Genomic DNA, 22,996 nt, shown 5'->3' with positions numbered 1-22,996 from the left:
ATGATGTGTGTGGTTAAAAGAAGTGGTGGAACAGACATACCTAGTTACCCTCAAATAATCTTTCTCTTCTAGTTACAGAATTCTAAGATTTTTCTCGACACATTATTCCATTCTGCTGTACTAAAAACAAAAGTTCTAACAGCCATCTTGGTTAGGCTGAGGTCCACATACAGAGATAGCAGGCAGATAAGCTGGAAGAAGCAGAAGTTGCTAATAAATTTATACATATGTTATGTCAACACTGTGCTACCTACCCTGGGATTTTTAAGTGAGAGATACTTTCCAATTTATTAAGTTGTTACTTTGGGATTTTCTGTGCAAAGTGCCAAAGCTAATTGTAATAAATACATTCTAATAAATGAATAAATAATAAATTCCAATAAATACAGATGTGAAATAGAGAGTTTTGTAGGTCATATTAAGGGTTTAGATTTTATTCTAAGTAAAATGGAATGTTATTGAAGGATTTTAATGTGTTTATTTGAGGTGTTGCTCTTTAACATTCTGTGCATTTTGAAAGCTCAATGTCCCTAGAATGTTAATAAACAATTACTAACATGGTGAATTCCTAAACTTATACTCTAAATCTTCCCCTGAGTGATATCATTAGTGATTTTTTATCATCATTCTTAAAAATCAGCATTCCTACACTATTATCAATAAAGATTTAAAAATTATAAAGAGATGAGCTCATCAAGGTAAAACTATGTAACCATTGTACAAATTTTGAGATTGATGGCTTTGTTTGAAAATGCTTTCTACAGCACAAGGCACTATACAAATGACCTACTTAAAATATAAGTATGGTCATAAAACAATTAAATGTGTCCTTTTAATGTTGTCTTTTGAACTACCTATATTGAACATGAGTGAATTGAGAAATTACTCTAAACATTTAACATGAATATATGAGCAAAAAAATTAAATTTAATTTCCTATCAGTTTAACAAATTATAGTTTCTGAAACCTGCCTCAAAATTTAATAATGATCATATGGTAATACCTTCAATATTTACTGTACTAATAGTATATCGACAAGAAGTGTTTTACTTTATGAATATATTTAAAATCAAAATAATATAAGGGCTTGAATTGCCAACTGTTTCAGTTTCATCTTTCCTTTGTGAATGTGTTTTAAAACATGACCTTTGAAGTCAATCTACTTCACATGAGTGCTTAATGATGCAACAAGTTTAGGCTTACAGTTACAATGTAAATCAATTATGGAAAATGTTAATTAGAGGTATTGAGAGGAAAATGCAGAACAAACCAGAGAAGGGCAATAAAATCCATCTTTGGTTATGGGAATGAGAGACAATTTAGAGTATGATTTGAGTGGTTCCAAATGTTGTCTCTTACCTTCACTATTTCTCTCACTGATTACCAACCAAAATATATAACCATTAGAACCACTATTTTAGTGTTTTTCTAAAGAAAGCGACAGTAAAAATAAGAATGTTATTCAGAAATCAAATTATTAATCCATGATCACTTGCTAACATTGATTTATTCAATTTTTCTCTATTCTTGATAACTTTTTACATTATTCCTTATTCTTTCTCTATCTTGTGTTGTGAATATTTTCTTCTGTTTCGTAGCCTTGCCATCACTTACACTGCATATGTTTTCTAACCATTAATGGAGATATGACTCCTTTGTCTTTCCTTTTTTCTTTTTACTTCACCTATTTACATTTAACAAATTAATAAAAATTCTCTCTCAATTCTGACTCTCCTTAATAGCCATACTTTAAAAATATCATCAATCTTAATTACTTCAACTCCCCAAAACTCATTAATTCAGTCTAAATTTACTATCATTATATTCAAATGACTCTTATTAAGGTGACCATTGAAATCCATATCTTTATATCAAAAGAGAGTTTAATAGTCCCATTGCACTTGATCTTTTAGCGTACTTATCATCTTAACCCATTCTTTCTTTTTAAATCCTTCTCTACTTCTCTCTCTCTCTCTCTCTCTCTCTCTCTCTCTCTCTTTCTCTCTCTCTCTCTCTTTATCTCTTCCTTCCCCTCTTTCTTTCTTTTTTTAAATATCCCTGGCAGCTGTACTAACTCAGTTTTAAATGTCTACCTTTCTTGGACTTTATTATTATTATTATTATTATTATTATTTAACTTCTTAAATATACACCTTTATGGAATGTATATTTATATTTATATTCTCAAAGTGTTTAGTTTAGCATTTCCATCAGAGGACTACCTGATTTCCTAAACATATCTAACTTTCTATTCAACAATTTAACTTGGAGATTACAGTTAAACTTTGCATTAACGGAACTCAATTTACAGTTTTGTCCAAAATCATGACCTCTTTCAGGGTACTCACACTCATCTATTTCTACAAATTAGAGCGCTATACATCCTTAATACTGGTTGCTTCTCAGGGCCCACGTCCAATCTAACTCCAAATGTTGTTAACTTTATTTCCCAAATATCTCTCAAGTGTGTCCATGTTTTTCCTTCAACAGTGGCTTTGAATTGGATCAGAATATTAAACATTAATTAAATCAACTTCATTGCCACTCTGTACCATAGTCAGCAAATCCATTTCTTGTTCTATATTTCACCCAAAATTGTATTTTGCTACTATGTACAAAATGATTTAGTGGTGGATTGTAATGAGATTAAATAACAACACTAAGATACTCCAATCAAATTAATATAGAGATACTCCCCAATTGATTATAACGTTTACCCATTATTAATTTCCTGGAGAGGTATTAAAATTTAAAAGAATCCAAATAAACTAAAGTCTTAACTAAAAGTTTTCTGCTTACATTAAGTAAAAGTCTTTTCATGCCTTTTCCAATTCATTGCTGTTGATTCTCAGATGTAGGGAATTTCAATGCTTGGGCAGAATAAAAGCCTGGGACCTCTGTGGCTGTCTTCTACTAGGACGCTGATTCTATTGTGAATCAAGATTGCCAAGATGGAGTCATTTACGTCAAGGGAACAAAAAATGAAGCAGGGAGGCCATGAAGAAGTTTGTTTTACACAGGTCCCATAGAGTACTTTTCTCCTGAACTTTTGAACCTTTGAGCTGTGCCTGAACTTTATTTTCTCCTTACCAAGACAACCAGATCATCTGCATTTGTTCTGTGAAGGAAGCCAACTTGTTTTGCTGACCAGCATCGTTTCTTTGCATTGGCCTTGATCTATCAATACTATTACAATTTAACCAGAATCCTTCATTTATATAATAAGGATTAGTTTAAGAACAGCACTGGAAACCCTAGCTTTCAAACCCTGCCTTTCTTTGTTTTCCTCAGAGCACAATTCAGATTGCAACTTGAATTTGTGCTCCTGATTGCTGCAACCATTTCTTTTGCTCAAATAAATGCCCTTTATTATTTACTATTGCTTAAGTATTATTTTGTTAACACTGCATACAAAGTCTGGTGGGCTTTACTTTTTAAAGATGCAAAATAGTTCATGAGACTTACCAGCTGCCCAAACAACTAGGCCTGTGTTTAAAAATAAATAAATAAATAAATAATAATAATAATAATATAAAGCTAATTCCTAATCCCTAAAACTAACCCTTAGTGAAAAATAAGGTTATTTGAGGTCAATACTTAACATTGCCATATATATATATTGTCATGCAGGGCGGCCTGAGGGGTCTCAGCTACCGCTCCCCACACAAGAACACAGGATATGGTGAGGCCAAAAAGGGACACTCACGGAGACATAGGTAGGGGAGTCATCTCACTACATTCTCGCTGGCAGCTGGGTTGGAGACACAGGAAGCAGGAGCCACACTGTTCGTAACTCTCACTGCACCGCTTGCAGGCTCAGCCACCATCTTCTTGCTAGCCCCCATTTTTTCTCATTCTGCTAGCATAGCCACAGCAGTTATATTAGTGGCCAATGGCTCACTGGTTACAGCTGACAGCCAACTAGCCACAGCTGATGGCCGTCCAATCACAGTTGATGGCCATTTACTACCTGAGCCAGCACCTTTCCACATGAGGCCGAGAGCCTGGAAACTGCACTCCTGGCTCTGTCCCCACATATATGTGTATATATATACACATATATGTATACATATATATATATATATATGTATATATATATATATATATATATATATATATATATATATGTATATATATAAAATCAGTAACTCAAATATCTAAGAGAAGGAGGTTGGATGGAGAAATCAAACTTGTTTAAGTCTTGCCAGTTAGGTTGGTGCTAAGTGTTCAGTTTTTACTACTTTCAAACTTAAATAAAATTGAAAGAAATGCCCCCTGCCCCAATGATATTGCTGTCATAGTTTCTTCAAATGGGAAGAAGGGACACCTAGAAGTAATGCCTCTTGTCTCAAAGTAACTGTCACTTAAATAGAAGTTTTCTCTTCTAGAAAAAAAACACACAAAAAACAGGCCATGGCAGTAGCCTGCCACCAGATTTTATTCGATATGCCCTTTTTCTCATTCATCCTAAGTAAAATCTCATAATTTTCATTTTCCTTTGAACTCTATGTTTTTACTACTCTAGTATTATTTCGAAAGTGACTCTTATGTAATGATATACACCACCTTTTAGACAGAACATTTTAAAATTCTGTACTTGAGCTGCCTCTTTGGAATTTTGTTTTTCTTAATTATTACTTAAATCACTTAATTAAAATAGGAAATAAAGTCTGCTAAAATACTTATAGCAGTAAAACCTGCATCTAGGATAAATCTCTTATGCAACTGAGGCCCCAACTTTGTTTCAAGTAACCTGAAGTTACAGTTATTATCTCTGAAGGATGTACATCTTCAATTCTATTTAGAATCAATTTTTCTACCAAATGCTCCAGAAGGCATTACCTTTCCTCAGCTTTTGAATTTCTAGGCCTGGAGTAAAATTTCTGTCATCCTTTTTTTTTTTTTTTGAACTAAAGTTTATTGGGGTGACAATTGTTAGTAAAGTTAAAAAGATTTCAGGTGTACAATTCTATAATACATCATCTATATATCACACTGTGTATTCACCACCCAGTGTCAGTTCTCCTTTCATCATCATATATTTGATCCATTTTACTCTCATGTACCTCTCCCTCCCTGCCAATACCCTCTGGTAACCACTAAACTATCGTCTGTGTGTATGAGTTTTTGTTTCTACATTTGTTTGTCTTGTTTCTTTGTTGTTTTCAGTTTTATATACCACATATCAGTGAAATCATATGGTTCTTGATTTTTTCTGTCTGACTTATTTTGCTTAGTATAATAATCTCAAAATCCATTCATGTCATCATTTTACATCAGTAGTGGGATAAGGTAAGATTGTAGTGTTCATTCACTTGTATTATTATTATTTGTTATTATTATTATTATTATTTTAAATAGGACTTTGTTAAGTTTGTAACAGCTTAACCACCTTCTTTAATAAATTCACTTTTCTTCTATAACATGTCTATTAATGTATTTGCTAGAATTGAATACCTTCTATTTTGCTTTTAATTTTTATTTGCTTTCTAACCCAAACATTTGTGTAATTAACATAATCTCTTCATTTGTCTTGTTGATTTTCCAAGGAGAGTTAGCAAATGAATAAATACTGCATGTCTCCAAAGCTTCATAAAAGAATTGCACATCTCCATTCTGAGTTGGTTAATCCTATCTGGATTATATTTGCCATTAAGTGAGCATTTAATCCAATCTTGTCCCCTATCTGACTGTCTGTGCATGGTTTCTTTTTAATTTACCATATTTTGCCACGTATAATGTGCACTTTTTTGCCCAAATTTGTGAGGGAAAAATAAGGATGTGCATCATACATGGGTGGTACTAATTCTGTGTCTGTATAAATATTTTTAATTCTCTTGCTTATGCTTATCAGTTAAAAGTGTAACTAGAAATCAAAAACTATATCCATATGCAAATCAATACCCTGGAATACAATAATCGGTTTTGTCAAACTTATGAAAAACTTGCAGCAACCAAGAATTCTATGATGTGTAAATATCATAAATGTGTTACCTGTACATAAAATTTCTTGTACCTTGTATCTGTTCTTGTGTTTTGTAATTATTTGTTACATAAAATTTCTATATCATACGTTAAAAAAATAAAATTTCTATACCATATGTTAAAAAAGTAATACAAAAAACAAGTACCTACATTTAAACAAATAAAAATTTGAATTAAAAAACTAAAATGAAAGATATTTTACCTGAATGTTTTAGCCAAAAATGGGGGTGTGCACTACACATGGGAGCATTATACATGGCAAAATATGTTAGCTCTTTTTTGCTTTGTCTTTAATTAGATGACATAAATTTTGATTAAATAAATTTTGAGGTATATTCTCTCAAAGAACACAGTCCCCCAACTATAATAATTATGTCAGCTTCAAAGTCACACGTAAACATTTTGGAGTATTTTATCCTAGTCTTCCAGTATTTGCATTTCAAATCTATTTAGTGTCATTAACATCTTAGAATCACTATTTTAATCTTCATGGAGTCCCTCCTCAATTGCTCTTAGAATGGACTCTGTCCATAGCGTTCAAAGGTCACATCTCAGCTTCCAGAATATTGGCTTTCTCTGAGGGTCTTTCCACTCATATTTTTATAATCTTTGTGGGCACTGTCAGTTTTCTGTTAGTCATCACTGCGATCTAATAATGACTAATGTGTCTCCCCATTTCCTAAAGCCTATGTTTAAGAATAATTAGACTTGATGTATTTTTAAAATAATTTTATATTTACTTTATCCACACTTTTAAAATCATTTTACCTTCACATATACTTAGTCTCTTATAAGATATTAACCTTCCCCCGCCTGGGGAAATTATTTCTTTATCCAACTTAACTAGACTGTTTTTCTTTAATTTTGTTTTCATTTTCCAATGTGTTTTCTGATAATAAGACTAAAGATTAAAGTATTTTTTTTCAAGCTACTCCAATTCTTTGCCCTGAAAAAAGCCTTGGTTCCTATACATACAGTGATGTAGTCACAAGCATTTTAATGGACCCCCTACCCCTTTGGATTTAAGATAATTCATTGAGGTTTTGCTCGTATTATTTTTTACTGTTTTTCATGGCATATGCTTTTTAAAACAGATGTCTAAAGTCTCTCATTCCAATACTAATAAATATGTAAAATTCATATGTCAGTGTATCACAATTTTAATCTCTGAAATCTTAGGTTATGTTCAAACATTATGTATTAATCATTTCTCCATCAAATCCTTCTTGCAACACCAATTCAAGTAATTTATAGAAATATACTGCATCCAGGATAAATACTGTGTATTGAAACAAGGAGTGCATTTCCTGTCAGGGTTGTTTATTGATAACCTGTTTTTGATGAAACACATGTAATTGGTGAGGTGTAGCTACACTGAAGATTGGGAGATCTGCTTGAGGAGGCAAATGACTAGCAAAGTATAAAAGCTAAAAAGACCCCAGAACTGATATCGGTCTACGCCCAACCATCCTGCTTTCCGTAACACATATATTCCAAGAGTGAAGTGACTTGGGGATACTCAGGAACTGTTCTCATGACCTTCTTAATGCTATCACTATGTTATCATTGTGCATATTGTTTGTTGCCTGTGCTGATTTTTTTTTCATTTGTTTGTTTTGTTTTGTTTTTATTGATGGTAAGTAAACTTGGCACTGGTGAAACTTATTGTGCTTTGTAAGACAGATTGTCAATTCAAAAACAAAATCACTGCAGCTGGTTAAGCAGCGTGGGCACTGCTATTCAAATCATGAAAGGAAAATAGAATCTGAAGAAGCTACTCTTGCACTGCACACCACATACTTAGTTTTAAGAATTTAAAACTAGATACTAGCCCTCTGAATCACAGAGCGAAAACCTCTATCTGCCTTTTAAATTTTAAAAAGAGTCTTGGTCTGGTTTGTAGTACTGACTGAAAAACAGGGTAAAAGGAAAAACATATGTTGTTACTAAAGTCTTGCTTGGTTCATGGTGTATCATATTGGGGATATACCAAATCCTTGTCACCTCGGGGTGTATTTCAAAGTAAAATCACAAATGTCTTCTTACCAAAGTCCTATACGGGCTCCTATTATTAAGGGCACACGTGGATCACCTGCTTATGAAAATCTAGTGACTAATGTTACCCAAACTGACCTTTGTATTGATTTTTCCACAAGTTCTGCTTCTTGAACACTTCTTCATAGCTGATGCAAGTTGATATTTGATACAGCTGACATTTTGTGTGTGAAGTATTAAAATAATTAACGCAACTCTTTGGTATAGAAGCAATTAAGAGATAATTGCAGGAGACAGAGAGGTGGATATAAAAGTGTTAGCATTATTGTTGATAAAATCTACATGGAGAAGTTGCCTTACACCTGTGGAGAAGAGGGTGTGCTAACATTTTGCTCCTGGATTAGATAAAATCACTTATCAAATTAGAGGCCGCACTAGACTGTAATGGACAGCTTCCATGAAGGCACACCTTTGTCAAACTGACTACATGTAGAAGCAGAAACTCCGAACTTGGAGGTAATAAAATCCCCCAAAGAAAAGAAAAAAGAATTGTGTCAAATATGCTCGTTGCTTCTCTTAAACTCACTAACCATAGAAAACATAGAAAATGGATTTCATCCCTATGGAGATAGGAAGGCGGGGAAATAAGTGCTCTGTCTAAATGATGTTTCCTTGTTCCTTCCACTACCAGTCTGTAAGTACCATGAGGGCAAGGGGAGTATTTATTTTCTTCATCACTGTGTACCTAAACCATCAGTACTTGGTACATATTAGCCATTTAACACATTCTTGGTGAATGAAGAAATACATTTAAAAAAATAAGATTATCAGGAATACTACTGGTATGTTTTGGGGGAAATAAATAGTAGAAAGAAAAGAAAAAAATTGGGTACTTAAGGGAAAATTTGATGGTTTGAGTATGAAATTAATATATCAGCACATGATTAACAATAATTTTAAAGTGTTATAATTTAAGATGTGAGATAATAAATGGTGACACTGTATGATATTAGTAATTTGTCATTATAAGTTAGTACATTTTTATCTATTTATTTTTGAATTTCAAGTTTTAAACATGTTTTTCTACAACAAAGTGGGGAGGGAGGAGAAACAATGCATTTAGAAGGAAGTATCATTGAAATAAATGTTCCTTGATTGTAAGAAAGAATAGAACAGAAGGCTCAACCAGAGTCTTAAATTTTAGAGACAAATAAAAACAGAAAAAATTCCCTTCCCCTCTCCCAAGACCAAGGTCACATTTGCTATAATAATTGTAGAGATAAAAAGATCTTTAGATCAAGAAAACTATAATATTTTTAGTTTAACATTGTAGTAAAATAATTTGTTTTAATTACATAGAAGCTGAAGATTCATGGAAGTATAACAACTTCAGAGAGCTCTGATATGTAGCTCTTACTAGCATCATCATAAAAACTGCACCTAATATAGATGTGACATAGTTATGCTTCAAAAGTATTGTGACATGACCCTTGGCAATGAGACTAAACCAAACGGTAGTTTTAGGTGGGCTTCTATGATAGGTGGCAAAACAAATTTCAGTATCCAAAGATAGGCAATAATTAAGCCATTCTTTTAGCCAAAACTGATATCAGAGTAATCATATACACTGGGTTAAACATGGCAAAGTAATCTATATTATGAAGCAATGTTTGAAATAAGAGAGATGATTCATCCATAGTCTGAGGTTAAATACTAATTGATTATAATACCAGATAGATATTACAAAAACTATGTCTTGATCTGAAGGAAAAATAACTTAATACAGGCTAGAAATGAAGGCAGAGTTCTAGCCAAGTGGTCTTGGTTATTAAAAGAAGGCTTCATTGTAGTGACATTTTCAACTATCATTAGAAGCTTGAATAATAAAATAACTCCATTCATATAGAATGGATGCACATGAAAGTGAAGTCTGTTATTGGATGAACATGTTAATATTCTGGGCTTGTTACACGACTGCACACAATATTAAGTTCATTGCTACCCAATAAATATAAGTTAAATAAATGGTCAAATTTGGTACATGGGGGAAGTGACAGGTTATTTTTTAGTGGTAAAATAAAATTAATGATTAAGACAAATTTTCTTTTTCCTAAAAATATGAAAAAAATGAAACTTGTAAAAATTTTTGTGCTGAAATAAGACAAGTTATAAATATACAGTCTAGGTTACTACATATTAAGTAAGAGTAAACTGGAAGCATGCAATCAAAAACATGTTAATGGGACTTAAAGAAACTTCCAATTGCTGCCTTGGGTATAGAAAGCTGAAAATCTAACACTCCTAACCAACGGATAATATAAAGCCAGATAATGTAATAAATTAATTTTTGTTTTAAACATATTAGAAAGCTAAAATGTTAGGACAAACCAGTAGCTAGAATTGACATACTTCTCCAAGGCTAGTGAGGTGTCTGTACAGGTTTACACGTCGTCAGCATGAGACGAAGACAGAATCACTCTGCAAGTGAGTAGGGACTGAGCTAAACATTTTTTAATGAATTGCTAAAGCCTAATGTAGTCTGACAGGGGAGTATAGAACCTCAGGGATCCAATAATACAAAATTTCTCACCAATTCGCAGACTCTCCCATTGGTTCTCCTAGAGTGTTCATGAGAAAAATTGAGGGTCCGGGAGAAGGCAGAGGCCTTCCTGGGTCGTCGAGCAGAATTGGAGAAGGGGTTCAGCCACCACTCCAGAAAAAACAAACTCTTGCCCGGATCCTTCTCACCTAAGGAACAAAAGCTTAAAGTAAATTTAGGGGAAGAAAGGAAAAAGTTTTAAAAGGATTAGGAGACTAAATCAGTATATTATAAATTCAATTCATATTTGGTTCTGTAATTTTTCCTAGTTCTTGAAAACCATTAGAAAAGTAACTAGTTTCAAGTTACTTTTCTCTGAATGTGGGATATCATAATCATATATTAAGTATTCTATTTTAACTACAAACAATATGTGTTAAATTTTCAACTGAAATGGTTTAAATGTTTTCTTAGAAATATTTAATGATATTAAAAAAAGGCATTTTAAAAACTGAAAGATAAAAATGTGTTCTGGACATTTCTCCTCAGATTTGCTCCAAGGAAAGTTGACATTTTCCCTAACTACTCTAAGGAAACAATCTCCACTGAAGTCTGCTCCATCCCTAATCCTGAAGGCCTACTTCATCACCATTTACTGTAGATAATTTCTTCTCATTTATTTCTGTCATAACAGTTGTCACACACAATTTGTAACTTGTTCCAGATAGACCATACTTACGAATTCAGGACAGCATCTGGTAAATAAAAAATTACTTAAAAGGCAATTGCCGTTAAAATGACAAATTTTATTCTCTCTTGCATATGAAGTGTAAGATGATGTGGAAATTCTGTAAATTTATTATAGATCTAGTCCTCTTTTGCCTTGTAGCTCAATATCCTAGGGTGTCATTCTTATCCATGTCACTTAAGGTAGCTCGAATGCATGTCTACATTTCATCCAGCAGAGATGATAAAATAGAGAAAAAAGAGATGCTTCCCTAACATCTAATTTACCTCTTAGAAATTGCCTGGATGATTTCGGGTTCTTTTCATTGGCTGTATGTAACTATTAGAGAGGTTGGGAAGTATCACATTTTTCTGGGCAGCAATATGAAAAACTAACATTTGGTAGGTTTAATAACTGGAGAAAAAATTGTAGATGAAGAAAAGGCCTAGATTAATTGAAAACATGATATCTTGGATGCAACTTTCCACTGTTGAATTTTCTTTTTTCTGAATGCTTGAAAGTTGGCAGAACAACCTATAGTCATTTTATCTGACACAGTTTTAATAATAATAATAATAATAACAATAATAATAATTGTAACAATAATAAAATATCATTGCAAATCATGTAAAATGGAAATAATGCAGATTTTAAGATTATATAACTAGAGAAAATGAAATGTAAATTTATCTATTTGACTTCACTGAAAATACACTCAATCGTTTCGTGCAACTAAAATAAGAGAAGAATGGATATTTTTATTATTGTAAAAACAATAGTACAAATGGTAATAATAAAGTATTTTTTTAAAAAGCCTTGAAGATTTTCTTCTTCAACTTCTTTATTTTACAAATGAGGAAATGACAGCATATAGATTTTAAATGTCATTCTCAAATTCACAATGCTAGGTAGTAAAAGAGATGGGAATGTACACCGGTCTCCTTTCTAAGTATGCTTCTTTATTATATATACCATGATGTCAGGTTAATTTTTTAATAAGGGTATCATTTAAGTAAGAGTGCTCAGCTTACTGTCTAGCCAGTATTCCCAAAGCAATATGAATGTAGACAAAAAGCTATTATTGATTGGCTGCCATTCCTTGCCCAGACTCCATTATCCAAAGTGGTAGCTGAAGTTTATATATTCTCGAGAAGAGAAGTGATGTGGGCAAGATGCTGGGGGATAAACAAGCAAATTCATCTTGGGAATTTGGAAGGTAGAAGGTGAATATAAATGTCCTCAGTATACTTTAAGCTGATTCTCCCCAATATACTTTGAACTAAAGAAATGGATGGCCAGTAACAGAAAGATTCTTGGAATAGCTGTCACTTCCTTAGAAGTCCCAGTCAGCTACTGCATAAAGAGATCCCCATCAGTATATGAGCCAAAACAGTCAAGAGCCATAATGGTTTCAAACTGCAGCTAGAATTGAACAGATTTGAAGAGTGCAGCTGGCAAACTATATAGATTTATACAAAAAATTTCAATAACTTTGCAACAATGCGATACTAAATATATACAGTTTAATATTTCGAACACTCTCATGTTGTTATTGTTATTAATCATAACAGGTTTTGCTATTCAGTCCATATGTACTGGTACAGATATATAAATTATTCAAATAAGGAAATACGTTCATATTAGCTGGTAAATAGCCACTGGTTTGATCTCTGTTCCCGCTCTTGGATCAAATTTGGACTTGCTCTAATATAGAAATTAATATAGTAATTCCTAGGACAATAAGGCCTCCAAGATCTTGATTCAATGCTGTGGACTAACTCCATTCTGATTGTTCTATACTTGTGTCTTTCCAAATTTTAAATATTTTGAAAATTACTTCTAATTATAACTAACCCAAGCTAAGCTTTCTAAATGTTATTTTCTCTTGTTTTTCATTGGGTGCTCTTTCTATTTTGAAGGAATCCCCTTTATTTCTCTCATTATCTCTATTTATCATAGCATCTTTACTACTACTGACTTTGAATAAATGTACGTATTTTTTCTGAAATTAAAAAGAGTACAAGCAAAACATGTTTTTAAGAGAAGAAGAAATAGAAATAAGTTTCATGTAAAAAAGTTATTTAGATTTGTATTTAGTTGAAAACAAGTGATTTTATTTAAAAATACTGATATTTTAAATTATATGAGCTTTTTGCATAACATTTATTGGCAAGCAAACAAAAAACCTAAATAAATCAAATTATTTGGTAGCCATCACTGATTTTCTATAGAGGATTAAAATACCAAAGCAATATATTTAAGTGCCACATATAGGTATTAGTGAATTCATTAATCTGCTCAATAAACATTCATTGAACAACTGAAAAGCTTGAGGCGTGGAAGGTGGATATTGGAGGCATTTTTCCTTCTTTTAATAAGCTTCATATCAAGAAAATGAGAAAGCATAGAGCCAAATAAAATTAATTTAAAATGTGAAACGTGTCCTAAGAGAATTTTCTAAAATTGCCGTTAGGGTTAAAAGGTGAGAGATAACATTTTCCTCTCAAACTGGGGAATTATTGAAGGTTTCATGGAGAAGACAGCTTTTGAGCTTTCTATTGAGGAATGAGTAAAGGGTCACTTGAAGGAAGATATGTTGAAGGATAGGTAGTATTGAAAAGCATATTAAGATGTAGTGTGAAAATCTTGAGTAATTTGAACAATCTATTTATCCATGATTCTCAGTCTTAGAGTTTAAAAACTGTTGAACATGTTTAACAAAAATGCTTATTCCTAAATTCCAGTCTTAATGTAATTAAATATATATCTCTAGTGTGAGGCCCACTCAGGGATCTATGTTGTAAACTCACACTTTTCCAATCTCGCATCTGCTATGTACCTACTCTCCATATACAGTAGTCCCCCTTTATCTGTGGGGGATACATTCCAAGACCCCAAGTGGATGCCTGAAACCATGGATAATACCAAACCATATATATGTTTTTTCCTATGCATACATAATTATGATAAAGTTTAATTTATAAATTAGTAAGAAATTAATAATAACAAATACAATAGAACAACTGTAACAATACACTAATAAATGTTAAGTGAAAATGGTCACTCTCAAAATATCTTATACTTGTGCTCACCTTTCTACTTGTGATGATTTGAGATGATAAAATGCCTATGTGATGAGATGAAGTGAGGTGAAAGACAGGGATTGTGGTGTAACCTTAGGCTACATTTGACCTGCTCATTTCATTATGTTACTCAGAATGGCATTCAATTTAAAATTTATGAATTGTTTATTTCTGGAATTTTCCATTTGATATTTTCAGCCTGGAATTGACCACTAGAAACTGAAACCACAGAAAACAAATGGTGGATAAAGAGAAACTACTATATACCTACTCTAATGTGTTTAAAATACACTCCTGTATAGTTATACACTTAAAAGTTATTCATTTTATTTTAACATATGTGATTTTAATGTAAATAAATAATATGGTAGTACAAATGTTATATTTCTTATTACTCTCATTTAATATTGTTTCTGAGATCCATCCAAGTAGCTGTATAACCTCTAATTTATCATTTACGGCTTCTAAATAGTGTTACATCAATGAACATAGCACATTTTATTGAAATAAATAATAAATCTCCCTGAGCAACTCACTAATGCAAACAATGCTGTGATAGAAATCTTTATATGTATCTCTTTATGGAAGTATGAAAGTTTCTCTAGACTATTCTCATTATTTGAATTCCTAGGTAATAAAATATAATTGTGCTAAGTGCTTTCAGTTTGTTTTCCTGAATGGTTGTATATGTTTATATTGCACTAGAACTCCACTAGAGTTCCTGTGTCTCCTTTGCCTTATCAATACATTGTGCAAGGAATCTGGGGAGTGAAGAAAGTTTTTAAAATAATATGGTTTCCCCTGTATTTTTTCTGAACAAGTTGAGGAAATATTTAGAATGGCTGATGGAAACTTAAAATACCTCTTTAGTTAATAAGATGAGAAGATAGAATGTGGATTCCTCATTTAGTCAGATGGGTTTGCTGATACCCACCAAGCAGAACTGTTCAAGAGGCTGCCTCCTGAAGTAGCCATGTTGGATGCCTGGTCTCTGAACTAAGTTCACTCCCAAGAGGAAGAAGGACAGGTTTACACGTGTTCAGTACATATTGCCATATTCATCAATTCAATAATTCCTTTTACCTGATGAATAAGAAAGGAGCTAGAGAGAGGTCAGTAGACTAAATAATGGGATTCCATCTATACAGAAAGATAAATCAGGAGAAGGAAAGAAATATTTTACATTAATATGCAGTTGAGCACTTTCCTTTGATTATTTTGGGCTTTACCACACAACTCATCATCTAGTTGTACGTAGATGGCCCCTTTAGAAAAAAGTGAGAGAGCTGTTGGGGCAGACATGTTCCCATCTTTCCTCAAGTGTATTCAGTATTTCTCTGGGGACAACAGACAGGTATAATAGATTTTAGACATCAAAAAAAAGCTCCGAAATGAGATAAGTTAACACATTACTTGAATATATTCCAAGCATAATTTGTATCGAGGTCTGAAAATTAATTCTTTATTCTGTTTCTTATTTAATATTTTATTCTGAAATGTTGCACAGAATAGTACATTAATAAGTAGGTCAACAGATGATTCCAATGATATATACTTAAGAGTGCTAATATCTTAATGTCAATAATTCATAGAAATGTCAAAATTTGAATATAAACCCTTTATATTATCAAAAGCTCAGAAAAAAAAAAAAAAACTTAAGACTAATAGGTTAGTTCTCTTGTAAGTAAAAGTCCAAGAATATTCAATTTCACAAAAAATTAAAGGCCAATGAAATGTTTTATTCTCCTGAGTTAAAAATCATTTCCTAATTTAAATCTTTACTTAAAAGCCTCTACTTACATTCAATTAAAAACACCTCCCCCCAATTTATTATTTTAGTCAGTATCAGTGAGAAACCTCCCTCATGTCTTAGATATAGCAAAAGTTCTTTCATTAGCTGCTTCTTCCTGAAAACAGTTCATTAAATTCCTCTATGTTGTATTAGCTTGATACCAAGTGCTTCATGAAGTTTACTACATATTTTTTTTAAAAGATTTTAAAAATTGTTTAAAGGCAGGGAATTTTATACCTACCAATTTTATATTCAGGACATAGAATTGTCATACCAAACAACAATTGTGTTTCAAAAGGACGTTACTTTGAATTTTCTGGAGACCCTAACAAAGTTACTAGTATCTGAAGTCAGGATGGTAGGTGGGTGAAATCTTGCCAACTGCCTAAAAATTCAAGTTATGTGAAGCCATTTGACTGGAATCATAATCTGTAGACTTAAACTCAATTAGTAGACACTTCCAAGAAAACAATTAATTTGGCTGAGGGCATTTTTCCTAATTCTAGGTTTGGGTGTACTCATTTTCTATTGTCGCTGTAACAGATTACCATATATTTAGTGGCTTAAAACAAAACACATTTATCATTTTGTAATTCTGGAGTTCTTAAGTTTAAAATGTGTTAGCACAGATGTCTTCCTTCGTGGAACTCTGGGGGGAAGCTCTTTCCACACTGTTTCCAGCTTCTGGAATCTGCCTGCAGTCCTGAGGTCATGATCTCAAATCACTCTATCTGTTTCTATTGTCACATGTTGTTTTCTCCAGTATGACTCTCCTGAAATCGGTATAAAAATCTTTGCTGTTGTAGTGAGCCCATCGGGATCATCTAGGATAATCTTTCTATTGCTTGGTCCTTAAATTAGTCATATCTGTAAAGTTCCTTTTACCATATGTGGTTTAATATCCAGATTCTAGAAATTGAGGTATGGACAGATTTTGGGAGCCATTATTAGGCCTGCACGTGGGATTTGGAAGTTCACCAGCAAAATTGTCTTCTTACTGATCACTGGGAATCTTTCCCATCCATAGTGTTCACAAAACATTAACTCCTTTTTACTTATGAACATTGATTTCTGAGAACGTTAATGCTATGTGAAATTAAGTGTTTTCATATAATATAGATTTTATATAAATATACACACATGCATATATATATATATATATATATATATAATATTTTTATTGAAAACGTTCAATATCTACAAAAGGTGCACAAATAATGTAGAGTTTGATGAAACATATGAGTTTCCCTGTTGCTGCTATAACAGATTACAACCATTTTAGTGGTTTAAAGCAAAACAAATTTATTACCTTACAATTCTGGATAGCAGAAGTCAGAAGTGAATTTTACTATGCTACAAAGTGTCAGTGGTGTTCTGTTACTTGTAGGAGAGAATGTTTCTAGAAACTACCCACCTTCCTTGGTTTATGGACTCATTCCTCCATCTTCAAGGCCAGCAATGTGGGGCCAAGTCCTTGTAATGCAGCCAGCTCTCTGGTTCTCATTCTTCTGCCTCCCTATTCCACTGTGTGACTATATCTCCCAGCCTACCCACCCCACTTACATAACCTTTAAATCTCAAGGTCATGAGATTAACAACCTTAATTGTACCTGTAATTTTAATTCCCCTTTGTCATTTAACTAACATATTCACAGGATTCAGGAATTTGGACATGGACTTCTTTATGAGGGGGCCTCTATTTTGCCTACCACCACTTGTTACTCTATGTGATTATACCTGACGACCCATAAATGTAGGTAAAGAAATGGTTTATTGCAAGCCTAATAAAGCGTTCTGCATGCCACTTCTAGATAATTTCTACCTTCTCCTTCTCAACTGTAAACACTATCTTACATTTTAAAATTACAGATAAATTTGTCACTTTGGGAATTTTAAAAAATGGTACTATATAGTGTGTATTGTTTTGTGTCTGTCTTTTATTCAGTCAACATTTTGCAGGTAATATTAATTCATGTTCTTACTGGTATTTGTTTATTTTAATTGTGATATAGTATTTCATTGTACGAATGAAACAATAATTCTTTGTTCATTCAAATGTTGATTGGCATTTGGCTTACTTCCAATTGAAATTCTTTCTAATAGTAAAGCTGAAAAAAATCTTATCATGTATTTTATTGCTTACATATAAATGCATATTGATATAAACCTTGGAGTAAAAAGTTAGGGCCTTTGGATTGGTATATGTGCAAAGTTGACATTGACAGAAAATGTCAAAATTGTTTTCCGCAGTGGCTATACCTTATTACACTGTCAATAGACATGTAGAAAATTAGATTGCTAAGAGAGTTTATCACAAATGGATGTTGAATTTTATTATGTTTTTTTTTCTGAATTTATTGTGGTAAGTATTTTCTTCCATTATGTTAATATGTTGAATGACAGCGATAGATTTTCAAATATCAAAATGATGCAGCATTCCTGGATAAAAAAAACAGTTTGCTCATGGAATATTATCTATCTATCTATCTATCTATCTATCCATCTATCTCATCTATCTCATCTGTCTATTGCTGGATATTTAATTATTATATTGATTAGAATTTCTACAACCATGGTCAAAAGTAACATTAACTTTTAATTTTAAAAAATTCATATCACGTCTGTATCAGATTTCCATAACAAAGTTAGGCTAACATCATGGAATAATGTAGAAATTGATCCCTTTATTCTGTAAGTGTTGACATTTTTTCTTTTAAAAATGTTAGTGAAATGTACCACTGAAACCATCTCAATGTAGAAGTTATGGAAATGTGTGTGTGTATGAGACAATTTTTAATTATGAATTTGGTGATTGTTTCAATGATTAATTTCTGGATAAGGAAATATTTCAAAATTTAGCAGCTGTAAATGATACTATTATTTTGTAGGTTAAGAATTTGAGAGAGCTCTACTGGACAGTACTTGATTGGATTCATTTATGGAATAGTGTCCAAATATTGGCTGGGCTTGCAGTCACCTGAAGTTTCAGTTGGTCTGACATCTAATGGCTCTCTTACATAGCTGTGATTTGATACTGGTTAGGAGCTCATCTGAGGTGAGCTTACATGGACTTTCCAGATGGCAGTCTCAGAATAGTTGAAATTTTTACATGGTGATTCGCCTTCCCCAGAGGAAATGTCCCATGAGAAACAGGCAGAAGCTGAATAGCCTTGACTTTTCTTTTAATGATCGATCAGTTACTGAGCGTGATGTATTAAAATGTCTTAATATAATTATATCATTGGATATTTCTCTTTGTAGTTTATCAAATTTGGAAAACTTTAGTTGTTACATCTTCAAATTGTTTTGTTTTCCATTTGTGACAACATGGATGGATCTTGAAAGTGTAATGCTGAGCGAAATAAGTCAGACAGAAAAAGCAGAGAACCATGTGATTTCACTGATATGTGGTATATAAACCAAAAACAACAAAAGAACAAGACAAACAAATGAGAAACAGAAACTCATAGACACAGACAATAGTTTAGTGGTTACCAGAGGGTAAAGGGGGTGGGGGTGGGAGATGAGGGTAAGGGGGTTCAAATATATGGTGTTGGAAGGAGAACTGACTCTGGGTGGTGAACACACAATGGAATTTATAGATGATGTAATACAGAATTGTACACCTGAAATCTATGTAATTTTACTAACAATTGTCACCCCAATAAATTAAAAAGAAATTGTTTTGTTTTCCTTTCTTTCTTTCTTTCTTTGCTTTCTCACTTCTCATTTTCAGATTTGGATTCATACAAGTTAGATCATTCTAACTTGTTGCACAGGCACTAAAACCCAGCTTATTTTTTTCAATCTTTTCCCTCTGTATGTTTTAGTTATATTTTCTGTTATCATGTCTTCAAGATCACTGATATTTTATCCTGTGATATCTAATCTTTAAATAATCCAAGCCAGTGATACTCTTAGTACAAAGTATGCTCTTTTCTGGAAGTTTTTGCTTAGTTTTGTTTTATGTCTTACTTTTTTTTTTTTTTTTTCCCTGTGAGCATATTTGTAGGGCTTTGTTATGGCAGTAAGTTAATTTATTTGCAGATCACTTTGATCCTTTTCTGAGTTTTTAAAATTTCATATTAAACTTTTTTTGGGAGCAGAGAAACCTTTATTTTAGGACTAGTTTAGTTATATTACTGAGGCACAATCCTTGCAGTATCTCTACTGAATGTCTTTGGTGTTTGTGAGGATTTTCCATATTGCCTATAAGAACTTGAATGCCTCTAAGTCCTGCATTGAAATTGTTCTGTATATAGCTTCCTAATCATTCTTTCCCAGTCTCATAGAGTTTCACACTATGAATAATATGCTTTAGTATTTACCAACAGATTCAAGGTCTTTTCAGATTTCTGGGTCTCTAGCTATGTATTTCCATTACTGTATCTGTGTTCTCCATTACTCTGTCCCACAGATTCCAGCAGCCACAACTTCCTTGAATCTTATTTCTGTATCCTCCTTACAGCAAAATGACCATGACTTACTAATATGTCACTGGGTATTAGACATGAATTTGTGATGAAATGGAATGATTCAATGCAGAATGACCACATTTAGGACCAAATAATCATAAACAAAAAATAGAACTGTGATAGTAAATTTTACACTGGTCATTAGCCAGTTATATCATTTTTATTCACAAGATAATTCATTGCTAACACTTGCACAGTCAACTTTAAACCTTTCAATACAAATTTATATAGCAAATAGTATTTCTTAAACTGAATAAACTTAAGCAAGAAAATACTTGGGGAGGATAGCATTGTATTATTATATAAAGATTATTATATAAACAATGCTTTAGACTCATTAGTGAGACATGAATATTAGATTCAAATAAAAAATGGTTGTGGTCTTCCATTATTGTGAATATTACAACTATGTTTATTGATTTCTCTCCTGTTGAAGGCTTACTAGGTACTTTGTCTTCTAAACCTCATTAAGCCAGGATAAAAAATTAAAATGGACAGAGTTAATCTTTTATAATCTTTTACTTCATGCCAAATGCATTTTCAGAACAAAGGATAAAAGCTGGCCAGTATCATGTTAGTTTGAAGAGAAATGGTGTACTGCCACGGTTAAGGAAATTTTGTGCAGTAGTTTAAGACAAAGGCTTCGGAGCTAGCCTAACTTGGTTTCAATCCTGGCTACACTAGTTACTAGCAATGAAATCCACCACACTATTTAACTCATCTGTCCCTCAGTTTGTTCATTTAAAATTGGAATAACAGTTATACTAAACTGAGTGTTGTGAAGATAAAATGAAATGATACATGTAAAGTTTTTAGGATAGTGTCTGGCACATATGCTAAAGTGGTTAAACTGTTTTACAATTTTTCTAATGCAGAGTAGAGATGACAGAGAAGCAGAAGATCCTGTGCCCAAGAACATTTGAACTGTTCAGATGTTTAGTGGGTTTGAACAAGCAAACAATTAGCCAGATTTCCTATCCACATGAGACCATCTGACTTTGGTAGTAGCCTCTTAAATATAGAAGATAATTTTTCATAATACTGTTTTAAGTACATGAAAATGAATATTTGGTATCAGTTCTATATCTTATGTCGAGTGAAAAACAGTGTCTTATTTGTGATATAATTATTCTTGACACACATGTCACCACATTTGCCAAAAATCTAAGTTCCCTGTAATGTGGTCCTCAAGCCCTGTGCTAACTTCTCACCACACACTCTATTGTCTGACTCTTTCTCTCCACCACAGATGGTGAGTTCCTTGACAGAAGGTTTATATTACTCATTGGTGTTTACTTATATTTATCCAAAAGTACTAACATACAAAATGTTATAAAAATGCTTACAGAGTAAATGAATGAGGAGATATGGAGATATATTCTATATGATTGATCTTGGGTTTTCTGCGGGGGAGGTATGTGGTAGTTTTTGTTTATTTATTTGCTTTAATTCTTATTTGAAAATAACTTAGAAGATTATTGTGATCTCCATACTAGTAAAGTTACCCAGAGTAATTTTTGAAATCCTTATTTCCCTCCTCTTTTGTCCAATTCTTAATTTCTATGTAATAAGTTGTTTTGAATAATAATTTTGAGAAAAATAATACAAGTGCTGATACAAAGACTTATTGTTTTAAGAAAAAAATGAAAAAAATTACAAGGACTCCCTATTAATAATTATAAGATAGTGTTTTAACCATTGCTTTACTCTGCATCTTTATACCTCTTCACCAATGAGTTCACAATCTCCCACAAATGCTCATTTCCTATGTGGAGGATGCTCATTTTATAAGGACAATCAATGACATTATAAAAATAATAAAGTGGGAAAACAAAACAAAAACCTAACTTTTAATGATGTCGGCCTATACATGCCTCTAAGTGAAAAAGCTAATATTTTTTGGTAAATTTGTATGTGTTCTGATATTTTTAAATTAGACAAGGAAGTTAATTTAATATTTTCTGAATTGAGAGCAATTTTAAACCCATTCCAATGATCATTCCTGTATTACCCATTAATATACAGACACACCATACAAACATCCGTGTTTGGGCACACAGAGATTGATGTTAATTCTCAAACATGTTAGCATCATCTGGGGTGCACAAATAAGATATGATACAGCAGCTACTGGGAAGTTAGCTAAGAACCATTTTCATAGAACCATTTGTATCTAAGAACAAGTTTCAGATTTCTAATTGAAAGAGAGTTATTTATTGGGGACTTTAAATGTGCCAAAATGTTGCATTCTATGTAATATCCATATGAGGTATGACAATTAAGTTTGATAACTTATTGCAACAATGTTGATAACATTTTTTTTATATCAGAGGGATTATTCGTTATGAATTTGCAACAGCTGGACAAACCAAATTTACTATTTGGGAGTGCTGCGTGAAA

The 22,996-nt window shown here is 32.4% G+C and overlaps 1 long non-coding RNA gene across 2 annotated transcripts in view; it reads right to left on the bottom strand.

Moving 5' to 3' along the window:
• Positions 1-10,576: 10,576 nt before the first annotated feature.
• Positions 10,577-22,996, bottom strand: part of LOC141572197 (uncharacterized) — an 831,933-nt gene continuing 819,513 nt past the window's right edge. For both annotated transcript variants that reach the window (XR_012497419.2, XR_012497417.2), the window contains exon 7: positions 10,577-10,728. This is a non-coding gene — a long non-coding RNA (uncharacterized LOC141572197). The remainder of the gene's footprint in view (positions 10,729-22,996) is intronic.

This window comes from Rhinolophus sinicus, chromosome 14 (assembly GCF_057876585.1).
Source record: "Rhinolophus sinicus isolate RSI-liver-muscle chromosome 14, RSI-T2T, whole genome shotgun sequence".
NCBI lineage: Eukaryota > Metazoa > Chordata > Mammalia > Chiroptera > Rhinolophidae > Rhinolophus > Rhinolophus sinicus.
This window is presented reverse-complemented; position numbering and strand designations above follow the sequence as displayed.